The sequence below is a fragment of the Lactuca virosa genome, chromosome 6 (genome assembly GCF_052849685.1).
Source record: "Lactuca virosa cultivar CGN04683 chromosome 6, Lactuca_virosa_CGN04683_v6, whole genome shotgun sequence".
Taxonomy (NCBI): Eukaryota; Viridiplantae; Streptophyta; class Magnoliopsida; order Asterales; family Asteraceae; genus Lactuca; species Lactuca virosa.
The window spans coordinates 260182730-260192649 of NC_136431.1; the positions used below are offsets into that span (position 1 = coordinate 260182730).

The window sequence follows — 9920 nt, forward strand, 5'->3', positions numbered from 1 at the left end:
CGAAGGACAAAGGAAAATTTTCTAGTCCTTGGTGGTAGTGATATATTCAGAGTGACTGGATATAGGGACGCCAACTTTTAGACAGATCGAGACAACTTCTGTTCTCTAGGTGTTTATGTTAAACGGTGGAGCGGTTACTTGGAAGAGTTCTAGACAAGAAACGATGGCTGATTCTACTTGTGAATCAGTGTACATCGCGACGAGTGAGGCATCAAAGGAAGCGGCTTGGTTGAAGAACTTCATCGGTGATCTCGGAGTACTCCCGACCATTCAAGAGCCATTGGAACTTTTCTGTGATAATGAAGGTGCGGTTGCTTTGACCAAATAACTTAAGGATCATGGTAGATCCAAGCATATCGATAGAAAGTAACATTACATCAGATATAGGTTTGAAGAAGGTAATCTACTGCAGAAGAGAGTATCCTCAGAATATAATCTTGCAGATCCTTTCATGAGGCTCTAAGTAGGGTTAAGCATAACCAGCATGCTAGGAGCATAGACTTAAGAAATGGTATTAGTTTTAGTAGTTAGTTGGTAGTTTGAAACTTGTAACAAAATGAATATAATTGATTTTGGTGATTAAATAATAGAGATTATTTATGAGTATGGTTACTGCCTTTTTCAATTTTTTATTCTTGTGTTTCACTTTGCATGTTTTACTTCTGAATGATTTGATTATTCGAAACTCCACGGTCGCTCATACTTTTGGAAGTTAGTAGTGAATCAAGACTGTCATGAATTGAATTGTAGATTTTATATGACTTAGACATTGCAATAGGATTTTCTACAATGTTCATGGGTACTTAGAAAATGAGATTTGAGTATTGGATAAAGCCACGCTCAGAGCATTTCTTCATGGATTATATCACGAGTGATTTTGAGATGATAATATCTTTTATTCTTAAAATAGAGATATATGAGTTGTAATTTACAAGTCGGTTGTACATTGGTGTTACGTAAATGCATCAGTAATGTGATGTTATAAAATGTAGCGTCATCTATGATTTGGTGAGTAAAAGATACAAACATATAATTCAAAATTTATTCGTTCCTTTTGCCCTAACAGGAAAAGCGATATCTTTGGCCCCCTGGATGATCTGGCATTGACATTATAGTGTTGGGCCCATCCATGATTGAAATGATATGTTCAATTAGTATTCTAATGAGGTCATCCCAAATCGAGAAATTGGGAAAAATACTTTTGGACAAGAGATTGATTGTAATCCATGTCTCATGTCCATACGATATGTTGAAGAACTGAGAAATATTTGATCACTTATCTTAGGGCCAATGTCTGATCAGATCAGAGTCTGGTAGTTGCTTTGGAAAACACACTTCGATGTTTGATTTAGAAATTATACTTCCAATTGTAGTTATAGACTTATCAAAGTGGGTGACTACTGGATTAGGTGTCTAAACCAATAACTACATAGGTATATACTTGAATTAAAAGCCACGTGCTTTTGGGTTGCCCTCAAAACTAGTAATTGACTAGAATGACTTCTGGAGAGAGGTGTTGATTTATTAATTTATTATGTGATTAATAAATAGCAATAAATGAATTATTAATATACTATGAGATTAATATATTAATTTGAAATAGTATTATTTAACTAATAATTAATCAAAAATTTATTGGAATTACTTTTGGGATTAACTGGATTATTTAAAAGTATAAGGACCGAAGCTATAATTGTTCAATAGTTGAACAAGAGAAGGATTATGGAATGTTCCTAGGGTTGGCCGAAATTTGGTTGATCCTTAGGGTTTCTAGATTATTCCATGTGGATAATATGGATAATATAGATAATAAGGAAACTAGATAAACTCAAGATTTAAAATAATATTAGTTTATTTCAAATTAGTCTATGATTTTTGGCCACTCTAATTCTAAGAAGGATAGCCAAAAATCTCATCCCCTCTCCTCTCTCATCAAGTGTTCTCATTTCTAGGGTTTGGGTACAAACCATCAGAGGCATTAGATTTATGGTGCTTGCTTTCTAAGAGCTTTTTGAAGAAGGATTTGATTGATTATTTACTATAATAATAAAAAAGGCATGTATACCCTAATCCTTGTAATTTTTTATTATAGTAGGGTTTCTTTAGGGTTCTTGATGTTCATAGATTGTTGCTATCAATAGAGAAAATCTAGATCCGAATAGGTTGCATATGAACTTAAGGCTTAAGTTTTTTCGTCACATGTTTTAATTATAACCTATAAAAACCCATCAATTTTAGCCTAAGTAGTATTCCCACATCATTTATTGTTACTCTGCTTTTTTGGCCCACCACATTCCTCTGATGTTACCCACCACCGGTTAATCCAAAATGAGGTGTTTAGGAAAAATTCTCATAGTCGTTTTCCTCCTTGTCTTCATATCCACTGCACCAACAAGAACGAAGATCAAATCTACGAATAACTATTTCAAAAACCGACCTATGATCCTGTTTGAGAAGTTCAGATTCATACACATAGGTTACGTCTCTGTTGCAATCTCCTCTGTTTCGGTGACCTCCACCTTAGGACAACTTGATCCCTCACCTCTCGGTTTCTTCCTTTATCGGAAGAATCACTAGTCCACGTCCTTCTAGAACTTCAAATAGAACCCTAATTTCCGTGTTGTGGACTCGTGGATTCCAAATTCATTTCACTCCTCTTTACTTTCAGAGATCTCTACCTCCCTCCTAAGTCTTCATTCAACAAACCCTACCCTGTTACTGATAGGTTTTATATGTTACAAAAAAATATGTGGCAGAAAAACTTAACCCTAAGTTCACATGTTACCTATTGGATCTAAGTTTTCACTATTGATTTGCAACAAACAATTGAACATCAAGAACCCTAGGAGTACTCTACTATTTTCGAAATTCATAAAAGGGTTTTAGGGTTTACATACCTTCTGATTATTGTACTACATAACCAACAATTCCTTCTTGATCAAGCTTTAGAAAACAAGCTCCATAAATCTCGTGCCTCTAATGGTTTGTACCCAAACCCTAACAATAGAATACTTTAGAGGAGAGAGAGGAGAGGGAAGGAATCTTCAGCTCCAAGGCTCTTAGAGAAGGAGTGCCGAAATTATGAACCCCGTGAGGGGTTTATATAAGTGACTAATGAGTCTAGGATAAGACAGGTTTCCTTGGATAACCCTTATCCATTTTCTTCCTCTCTAAGGCTTCCAAGAAGCCCTAGGAACCTCCTCCAAAACCATCCCCCTTATAGGAAGGTTATGGAATTCTTCAATTCTCAACTTTTGAACATTGTCATCTTTAGTCCCTATACTTTTAGGTAATCTAATTAATCCCAAAATTAATTCCAATTAATTTCTGATTAATTATTAATTAAATAATACTATTTATAATTAATATATTAACCTCATAATATATATTTATAAATTGTTTATTGCTATTTATTAATCTTATAATAAACCAATAAATTAACCTCTTTCTACAAAAAGTCATTATGTCAATTACTAGGTTTGAGGGCAACCCAAAAGGACTCTGCTTTTAATTCAAGTATATATCAATTTAGTTATTGACTTAGACACCTAATCCAACAGTTATATATACCAATGAGTACTCATTTTTCTTCGCTATCTGAAACCCTGTTCTTCCTGATTTATCTATGTTTTATAGGGTTTTGGATCTCCATATGCTTTAAGAACCAACGATCTTTTCATAGGATTTATTTGTAGATAGGTAGGTTGTTTGTTATGAAAACACTTAACTTGATCTGTGTTGCAGAAGATAAACATTATGTGAAGGTTACAAATACTCCTCATGGTTGGGATGTATTGTTCTATATATTTCAGTTCATCAAGGTTGTGCTTTTGTTCACTGTAATCATGTTGATTGACACCAGATGGTCTTCCTTAAAGCCCTTTTTGTAAGAAAAAGAAAAGAATGTTTTGATGATTGTGATCTCACTTCAGGTTTTGGCCAATGTAGCTTCTATAGTAATCGGGGAAACGAGCCCTTTTATAATATATGTGATGGTCGACAGTAGTGGGCGGTGGCCAATGATGGTAGGGTGTGGTTGACGGTGGAGGGCGATGGTCCGACGGTGGTGATTGTCCGCCGTTGGTGATGATTTTATCTGTCAAAAAATTTAGGGGCAAAGGGTTTAAAGGGAAGGGTTTAGGATAAAGTGGGTGGGGTGGAGTTTGATATTTTATTTTGTATTTTATAAATAATTATAAGAAAAGAACATCAAAAATGGGTAGAATAGTCATTTCATGTGTTGCAAGGGATTAAACGTGCACATTTAAACTAACGAAGGATAACATTTGCAACTTTTAACCAAATGAGGGATGATCGAAGTTAATATCATATCATATCATACTATACTATAAAGGAAGCACTTTTCCTTTCACCACATCAATTTGAAACTCCCAACTCTTTATATTTCCATATGATTTACTTAATTTTATAACTTAAATATGTTGTTAGTTATAAACATTATCATAAATGAAAGACTTCTTGAATTATGAATATGATATACTAAATTTGTTGACTTCAATATAGTGTTAAATACATAACCTAAATTTATATATTAAATAAACTTAAAAATATAGTGTAAAAATTAAAACCTAAACTAAAATATCAAATAAATATTTAATAATTCAACGTATATTTTTTAAAATAGCTAAAAAGAAAATATTAAATACGATAAATATAAAAATCTTAAATCTAAAAGTTGAATTAACTAAAGATGTCCAAAAACTATTTTTTATAACAACTAAAACTCAATTGAGTTTTTTTTTTTAAATTAATTTAAAATAATAATTAAAAATAACATAAAGTTATAAATTACATTATGTTATATTAAAAATAGTGGTTGATAATTTAAATAATCTAGGAATCATTTTTTCTTTTACCACATCATTTTGAAACTCCCAACTCTTCATATTTCCACATAATATATTTAAGTTATTAACTTAAATATGTTGTTAATTATAAACATAATCATAAATTCAAGACTTCTTGAATTATCAATATGGTATACTAAATTTGTCGACTTCAATATAGTGTTAAATGCATAACCTAAATTAATATATCAAACAAACTTAAATATATAGTGTAAAGTTTAAAAACAAAAGTAATAAAAATCCAACATATGTTTTTTAAAATAGTTGAAAGGAAATTACTAAATACGATAAATATAATAACTAAAATTCAATTAAGTTATTTTTAAATTAATTAATTAATTAATAATAATAATAGTTAAAAATAACATGAAATTATAAAAGAAATTATGTTACATTACAAACAGTTGTTGATAATTTAGTTAATATTCATGATGAAACTAAAACATCATAAAAAAAATTAAAATTTAATAAATTATAACAATAGTTAATTAAAATAGTGAGTATTATAACTATTTTTTTTCTGGATAGAGAACTTCCTTAATAGGGGTTCCAAGTCCGAATAATCCATCAATGCGAATATAAGGCTATGCATCATATCCTGGAGTATTGCGATAATTTAAATATGGGTCAATAATTTATTAATCATATCTTCCACATGTCTTACTAAGTCACCACAACTAATTTTATACACATGTAAAGTGTGAGCAGAGACCATTAATTGATTTGATTTTAATATGTGTTATATTATTTATTGTTCAAATTAATTAAAATTTTGCATAACTAAATGTAATTATTATTATTTTATAGTTAATAAAAATGACATAAATATTTTCAATAACGTATGATTACCAAAAATTTAACCGTATAATTTTATTCCGCGCAACTCACGGGTATTCGTCTACTACTCTAATAAATAAAGATCTTGTTTGCCACATATTACACTCTCATTTATTTTGACACATGTCATTTTGTAGTTATTTTATATTAATTTTTTTTTCCACATGTTATTTTATGGTTTTTATTTTATTTTATTAAATTTCACATACTATTTAAATGTAATAATTATAATAAATGTAATATTAAATGCATATCAATTTAATTATTTGAGTTTCTTTTTAATTTCAAAAATTTCAAATTAAAGCATCATTAGTTTCCTTTGTTTATTTATCTAAATTATTTGTTTAAATTTAAAAGAAAAAAAACACTTTAATTTTAATAATTTATTATTTTTCTCATTTTTGTTATAAATTCAAACTTCTCAAATGATTTATTTTTTTTCTTTTAAATAAACTCATGTAATAAATGAGTCTCATACCTGGTTTTTGAAAATAGAGAATAAACGTGCATTTTGACATCTGTATGAGGGACGATTCGTATATAATTTAAGGTTTTTAATTTTGATGATTATTTACCCTAAGAAAATATTTCAAAAAAAACAAGACCGTCCGAAAAATATAAAAGTTGGCACCTAAAGTTGATCGGTAATATTTGTTTTGCTACTTTTCTTAATAGCAACTTTTGTAATTTTATTAAAGCCGAAGCTAGCAAGAAGCTAATAATGGGAACGGAAACACCATAATTAGACCAGGAATAAAGTTGGAGAATTACACCCGACATTACAATCCAAGTTATTTTTATAACACGTTCCTAACCCACTTGAAAGCCTCAAGCTTGATCTCCATCTCCAATGAAGCAGCTGGGAACAAATCCAGTTACAATATGACGTCACGCTCTATCTGGTTATCTTTGATACGTATTCTGTCTCTGATAAGTGCTCACCTCTAAACAAAAATATTGATTTCATCCAAGATAAACTTGGACCACACTGATCTAGGTGGAGAGCAACAAAGAAGACTGGACTTCAATCTATTTTGATATTGTATTAGTTTTTGGAAATCTATACAATATGTTTTATTATGATTCAAATTTATTGTAATTATTGTTTATCTGAAATGGATGGAAATCTAAAATATATATGGCCTTTGTTTAAAAACTCAATGTAATATTTAATATATTTCAACGACCGATGATCAAAATTGTTTCAGTTAAATTTGTATAAATTGAACTTTTTAGATAAAATGAATAGATCTATTTTAAAGTAAATTAATAAGAAAAAAACGTATGAATTAATGTTGTTAAGGAAAGGTTAATTAGATTAGAGTGGTAAGTACGTGCATGAATATGTGCTTGAAAAGTCGTGATAATGGTATGTTTGCTTCAGGCAGAAGATATTTGCAATATTTTAATTTGGATAAGGTGTCACACGGCAAAATTTGGTGTAGCCATGTCAGCTTGAAAAAGACAAAAGTTTTATTCATAGGTAAATATGGATATGGAAGCAATGGTGAAGAAGAGTGTTGATGAATTATATCCTTTTCTTTCACAAATATAAAGATAGACCCTCCCTCCCTCCCCCCTTTAGCAACTCTCGAGGCTGCTAGCTGTATCTAATTTTCTTATTTATTTCCTTTTTCCGAAAAATAAAATCGAACTTTTTCTGTGTTAGTTTCCAATATATTGCATTCAAATGATCATTCTTTTTACGAGATAAATTAGACATTTGAAGGGCAAACCCCCTTGTTGAATAGAGAAAAATGATATTATTATTTATTCATAGTATCAAATATTATAAAACAAAGTCTTATATTAAGCAAACAGAATCAATTTGTATTGGTATATATATATATATATATATATATATATATATATATATATATATATATATATATATATATATATATATATATATATATATATATATATATATATATATATATATATAAAGTTATTTACGTACATACCAAGAGATTCTAGTTCCACAAAATGCATGGGTCGCACCAAAGATTTGGGGGAATGGAAGAAGCAAGCTACAAACATTGAAACACTTGTAGTCTTCACAAGAAAAGAAACGAAGTCAAACTTACCATGCATATTTTATATTCTTATTCTATACCATTTCCCAATATCTAGCTACTTTAAACTATATTTTCATAACCGACCTCTAACCAAAATCAAGAGTTATAAGTCTTCCGTTTGGTTCAGTTAATCCTGATGTTGTAAATTTAAATTTGTATATTTATTAAACATTGTTTCTTTAAATCATCAAAATTCACATCTTGTTGTTGTTGGCATCAAATATAAACCCACAATAACTTAACAAAAGGCTTAATTAATTAATACAAGACTAACTAGAAGTTAATGGTACTTATTTTGTTAAGGTTAAATGCAAAACAAAGAAAACAAAGAAATGCATGTTTTGTTATATAATTAATGTATGGTCTTTTCTCTTTGAAATCGTCTTTCAACTTTTGACTAATATCACTAAAGTCTCATGTTTTTGGCACTAAGTTGAAAAAAGTCCCGAATTTAATTTTTCGTTGACTGTGGACACAACATTTTAATAGAATTATGGCGAAAGGGCAAAGTGCCAGTTTCACCGGTTTCAGCAGGTTACAAAGAAATACGAACGTTGGAGGTAGTTGTTAGCTAGGTTTTGTTCCATTCTTCTCTCCAACGTCAATCCTGCAAGATGGTAAGCTCCTCCAACACGCACAGACAAGGGTACATAGAATGGTTTTATTGAATCGTTGGTTTGAAGATTTCAGATACGAGTGTGATGAACCTGCGACATTATCGATCTCCAAAACTGTCGATAATCCATGGAGGAAATTAAAGGGGTGTCCAAACTATTAGGTAATATCAAGTTTCCTACTTCTTTTTGTGGTCTTGTTGAACCAATATGAAGAAGTGGTTGTTGTGCAGGACTAAAAAAATACGAATTTTTTTTATGGATTAATCCACCACTGCCAAACACTTACTACAAGGAAACTATGTGGAAGTTCCATATGCATTTGGAGGAGGCTAAGAACAATAAAGCATTTGGAATGGAGATTTCGAAGCTTTCGGAGGAGGCCAAGAACAACAAAGCAGTTCAAGTGGATATTTTAAACCTATTGAAGGTGGTGCTACTTATGATGGTCATGCTTTTGGTGGTGGTGATTGTGATGGGGTTTATGGTTCACAATGTTGTGGTTAAAGCACTGTGAAGTTGTAGGCATTAGTTAGGTTCAGGTGGAATGGTAGTAGTAGTTTAGGTGTAAGGGTATTTTGGTCAAGTTAGACAGTAAGTTGATGCATGTGTTATGTATGGTAATATTTTGGTGTTGTAAGAGATGACAATGATAACAACTTATTATGTCTTAATGATAACAATGTATTATGTCTTAGTAATGGCAATACCTTTAACACATACATATGTATAAAAATGACCAGATCTAGAAAATTTAATAACAACCTACTTAGCAAACTAACCAAAACATGGAAGGTAACAACAATTATAGTGATGAAGGCACATATATTGATAACTTAACAATCATACCATGTAGTTTAAAAAGCTTCACAAATGTTAATGTCAGTTAACAACCCAAAAAGGGGAATGTACTTTACAAAGCTTCCCTCAAACCACTACCATGCCATGTAACCTAATTAGAACTAAACTTCCAATTCTACCAAACATTATGGACATGAATTGGAAGCTTGTTACCAAAAGACAAGTGTACCAAAAGTAGATGTTTACAAAAGGGCAACCTATTTACTAATGCCCATTCTACCCACTCAACCCTTAAACACAACTTCTTAATCTAAAACCCAAGGGGTTTTGGTAGAACCACCACCATCAACATATTGGACCATTTTCTTGAGCTTCAGTTTCCTAATTCTTTTAGAGGGAGTCATCTTTTTCTTCCAGTGGATATTGTAAGAACCAGGACCCAAGGGTACCACTCTTGCTCCAACTTCTCTCACTTCAAATTCTTCTTCCTCGGCCTCTCTTTCTTCAACTTCTCCTTCTTCAGCCTCTCTTTCATCAACATCTGTTTCCCCAAATTCTCCATAAACCTACAGTATGGCAGTATAGTTAGTAAATCTACAATATGAAAGCCAAAAACTAATGTAACAACACATACCTCTTTCATAGTGGCTACTGCATCAGCATGTGTATATCCAGACTGTAGCAACTTCTTTAAGGTTAGTCTTTCATTCACCTTCACCTCA

The 9920-nt window shown here is 30.9% G+C and overlaps 1 pseudogene; it reads left to right on the forward strand.

Moving 5' to 3' along the window:
* Positions 1-2328: 2328 nt before the first annotated feature.
* LOC145122480 (protein CANDIDATE G-PROTEIN COUPLED RECEPTOR 7 pseudogene) lies at positions 2329-4040 on the forward strand (annotated as a pseudogene).
* Positions 4041-9920: the final 5880 nt, after the last annotated feature.